A 5,021-nucleotide genomic window follows, 5' to 3' on the forward strand; every position below is an offset into this window, starting at 1 on the left:
AAGAACCCACTTTATGCACTTTGCGTGAGATGCCGGCGGATGCTTTTCCGCACTACTCGGATGATGATGATGATGATAATAACAACTTTATTTTTCCACCAGATAAGGAGGCCCCCAATTCCCGCCCCCGGCACGCAGGCCTAAGGGACGGGAGCAGGGACCTCCGCTATGCCTCCGCGATCAGAAGCAGGCAAAGAGGTCTTGGCTCTTCGCGGCTTCTTCCGCCAGGCGGATGGCTTGTAGCTGTGGAGCAGGGACCTCGCTCCGCAGCAGGGCTTCCCAGGCTTCTCTACAATTTATATTTGTTTTAGCCCCTGGGGAGCTAGTACATTCCCAGGCTATGTCCCAGATTATATGGTCGAGGGTCCCTCTCTCCCCACAGTGCTTGCATTTATCGTTTCTCCTATCGTCCATTTGGATGTAATATGCCCAGACCGGGTTTACAAAATTCCCAGCTTGCAGGTGCCACCATGCGACTGCCTCCCTATTGTTTAGACTTTTATCCGGTGGTGGCCCCAGTCTCCTGCTTAACCTGTAATTTTGAAGAATCTCCGTATAATTTTGCAGACGCTCGTCCATGTTCCGGCAATCGGGCGGCTCCACAGCTACCCGGAAGTAGAGAGCTCGGGCTAACTCGTGAGCCGCTTCGTTGCCAGGAACGGACGTGTGTGCAGGGGTCCAAATTAGGCGAATTTTCCTGTTTAATCGTCTACTGGTCAAGGTGCGTGACGTCACGGAGGGAGCGCGCAGGCGCGTAAGCCTGAAGTGTTCTAGGAGGCTTTGGCTGGATGGATGGAATATAGGAGCGTCCCCTTTGAAACGGGGTGGTAGCAGTAGCTATCGTGCTCATTTTTCTTCATATTTCTTAATTATTGTTTTAGATTGGCTAACTATGCCATCATTCTATTTATTCAAGTTTTGTTTCTACATTACTAACACTATGTCACTTTTCTGCTTTTAAGCCAGCAATCTTTCAGTCGTTTTTTACTAGCTTCCATCGCCGGTTTATTCACCCGGCCACTGGTATCTCTAAACCCCGGAGCTTCAGGAAGAGTGACCGCGCCTGCATCGACTTCCGGATGGATACCATTACATTCGAGTATAATATGGTCAATTGTTTCACTGGAGTTACCACGTACAGCATGTAAGGCCGCAGGGAAAAGCGACTCGCACGTGGAGTCGAGCGAGTCACCCAACGGGTGGCGTGCACGGAACTGTTTGGCAACACCAAGCAGTGGTGTAGGGACAGTTGCATGACGGAGCGGGAACTGTGCAGTGGCGTGAGTGTTCCCGTCACCCGCCGTGTTATGTGATGTGTGACGCGTGCTACAACCGTGCGCCACGGAGGAATGCTTTTGTGCTGAAACTCGGACTATGGCGAACTCTGCGTAGCCAACACGCGCTCATTTTTTTTTCTCGTGTGTCTTTACATGTGCCTCATGTATAGCAAATATAGGGCGCACTGCTGTGCGCAATGCAGGATGTGGCGGGCTGCCATGAAAAACTTTCGTATCTTCAGTGCCGTTGTTTGTATTGGTTTTATTTCCGGACTTCGAGTGTACGGTTTCCCTCAGTGGGGACGGATTTAGGTGCGCTGTAGCCTGGCGAAATGGTCGCCTGAGGGGGAATGTTGCGGCCTGTGTTTTTGTTTTGTGTAAATGAGCGGATTCCAAGCTCATTTACCCTCTTAGGAGGGACGTGTAAGGCCGCAGTGAAAAGCGACTCGCACGTGGAGTCGAGCTGGCGGTCGAACCCCCCACGCGCCGAGGCCAAGGAGCGAGCGCCGTTGTTTTTTTTCTCCTTTTCTCCCCTTTTGTTGGGCGCGGGCTCGCGGGGCGCGCGGGAGGCCTGGTTTGTTTCGTCCTTTCGCCCCGAGGCGTCGCCAAGAAGCGAACGACAGTAAAACCCCTCAATAAACTAAAAGTAGCGCCATCTCCTCTCTCCTCCTCCGGCGGCGCCGCTCCTCCTCTCGCATTTCGACCGTGGCTCCACCTACGGGGTGCGCGACTAGCGCGCGCTCTCCGGAGCAGGCGCCCTTCACAGCCGTCTCGATCAGCGCCGCGCGCGCGCCGATCGAGGCGGCCGTGCGCCGGGTCTCACCAGGGCCTTGCATTTTGTCGCAATGTGTTCAGGTTAAAATATTACTCACTGCTGAAACATAATTACCGAATGTTGACAGGGATTTCCCGCCAGAATAGTTTCAGCTGTGAGTGTCATACACCACATATACGCGATTTCGGCGTTGGTTCTACTCGCCGTCATCTCCGTGTGTCCGTAGTTCGTCACATTTGGCCACTCAGCGGCATGCTTTATAAAATTTGTAACTAGGCGGCGGACAGGAACAATTTTGGAACAGTCTGTGTATGGTTTCTTTGCAGCGTTGACTGGATTGCGAGCTGCCGGTAAACTTGAGAAGTGTGGCAGCAGCTGTCTTCCATGTATTTTCAACTTCAGCTGCAGATCAAATTAACTATAGGCGCCGGAAGCTGCAGTCTGTGTGGAGTCTTTGCAGCGTTGATTGACTTGTGAGCTACCGGTAAACTTGGGGAGGGAGGTAGCAGTTATTTTTTCTATATTTGGCGTTGAGACGGTGCCGTGTTCAGCTGCCATGGTGTGTCACCATACGTACACGATTTTGGCGTCGATTTAACTCGCCTTCACCTCCTTGAGTCCGTCAGCCGTTGACAAAAGTGCGCAACATGCTTGAAAAAAAAAAATTAACTAGGCTGCGGAAGCTGCAGTCTGTGTGGTTTCTTTGCAGGTTGGACTGAATTGTAAGCTACCGTGAAACTTGAGAAGCGTGGTAGCAGTTTTTTTTATATTTTGCGCTGAAACGGTTCCGTTTTCAACTGTCAGTGCGTAACACCATTTGTACGCGATGTCTGCGTTGGTTGAACTCGCCTTCACCACCGTGCTTCTATCAGCCGCCGGCCAAAGAGCGCAACATGCTTGAAAAAAAAAAATTAAATAGCCAGCGGGAACGATTTAGTAGCAGTCCGCGTGGCAGCAAAACACACGGCGATATGTGCCACGCGCGCGCCGCCCGCCCCGCTGGAAAGGAAAAGCTGCACGCCCAGCAAAAAAAAAAAAAAAAAAAGCGCGCGCGCGCACGTGACGGCGCTCGGCCAATGAGAGGGTCGAACGACGAAGGAGAGCGCAGGAGAGGAGGCGGGCGGCAAACTTCACATGTTGGCGCTACTTTTAATCTATTGAGGGGCTTTAAACGACAGACGCATCCAATTATCAGCCGGGAACGACAGTGGCACGCTTCTGCGAACCACTTTTACGCCCAGCTCGTCCAGCAATCTCAGCGATCTCCCGCCATGGCGCCAAGCATGGGTGCATGGAGACGCCGTTAATGAAGCTTTTTGCACTGCCACAAGCGCTCGCTAAATGTCCTGCAGAAGGCGACAATAGGCGCGACCCTCGGCCCTCCCAAGTAGGCAATCAGCCCAGCGGCCTCCCGCGGTGTCGCGAGACATTGGGTCCGAGCGACGGCGACTGTACACTGCTCTGGGGCAGCGCCCCCCCCCCCCCCCCTTTTTTTTTTTCCTCGAACGGGACGGCTGGATGGCGTAGTCTCCAGACAGATCCCCCGCGGCGTTTCTTTCACAAAGGCGGCAGCTGAAAGGTCGCGTCGCAAACACGCCGGGGAGAGGAAGGCAAAGACAGGCGCCGTGTGAGAGGGTTTGGGGACCAGCGAGTGGAAAGAGTGTGTGTTTTGAATGTTGTATTTTTATTTGACGTAATTAAGGACCTGGGTCCGAGATTATTCCCAACCCACTGGGGTTGTGGCATGTTTTTAAATAATTTGATTGGCTGCTTCATTTTCGGGGCGGATCACCTAAGGTGACCGCCCTTGGGTCTTTGTTGATGTCTGGTATCAAAAAACGGTCCTCGGACCAGGTTCGTCAGTCAAGATTGAGGCTCCGTGCTTAGCACGTATTTACAGTCCCTTGGCTTTAACCGAAAGGCTCGGTAGAAAAGTAAGGGCTTGTAGAGTGACTTCTCTGTGTGAGAGTCTATTTTGTTTTAAGTTGCAGTTGTCTGTGTGACTCTTGTTACTGTAACTTACAGTTTGCCAATGTAAACTAATTTGCTTCTGTAAATATATATCTTCCTCCTGACCATCATCAGATCATCGTCTTCTGCTTCTCTACCTCTCGAACACGAACTTAACATCACTCAGCACATGCGTCATCTTCATTGTTAAATTTCTTTTTGTAGCTGCGTGTTCTAAGGCACCCTGATCTAGCTTCGAAAAGTAGCGCTCTGCCTCTTGAGTTATCAAAGAAAGCTTTCCGGAGCGCAACGAAGAGGCGTCAGGAGGCGCGCCGGAGTTTGAGAACTGGAAAAGTATCTAGTAACGTTGCTCTCTACCACTGTAACATGCGCCGCTAGAGCCGCCGAGAAAAGCAAACACAATGAAAAGCATAGCCGTATGAATGTCAATGCGTTAAAAAAAAGAAAAAAAAGTGCCCTTGAATAACAACTAAACATCTACAGATACTAAAAAAAAGTAAGTTATATTTTATTTTGCATTTATAGAGAGATTTTAGCTTTTGAAGCAAAACAGAAATCAACGATTGTGGCACCACAAAAGTTTGGCGCCTAACACCAGAACTATTTCAATAGCCTGCGAGTTTTACCGTGTAGCAGCAGCACAACTCCTTCGAGTTCGATCGCGGTTGAAAATCTCGAAGGCTATCGACTCATTCGCCTTTGAAAATGACTGTGTGACTGGGGTATAAAATTCTAACTATAGTGAACTAGAATACCTTTAGTGGCACGAACGACGACGCTCGGGCACGCCGATTTTCATTGACGCCGCCAGATGGCGCCACTGCAACATCTACTAGTCGACTTTTCAATGCTTTCTTGCAATAGTGCGACATAGTACCGATGCTTTTGTGCGCCTATTCAGTAAAAGTAGTGATTTTTTCCCTATGCTGACGTATGTGGACCTCCACCCATGATAGAAGGCGTTTCATTCGACATTATTTGGGTTTTCGCCGTTGCAC

This window comes from Amblyomma maculatum, chromosome 7 (assembly GCF_055883805.1).
Source record: "Amblyomma maculatum isolate TAMU_Amacu chromosome 7, ASM5588380v1, whole genome shotgun sequence".
NCBI lineage: Eukaryota > Metazoa > Arthropoda > Arachnida > Ixodida > Ixodidae > Amblyomma > Amblyomma maculatum.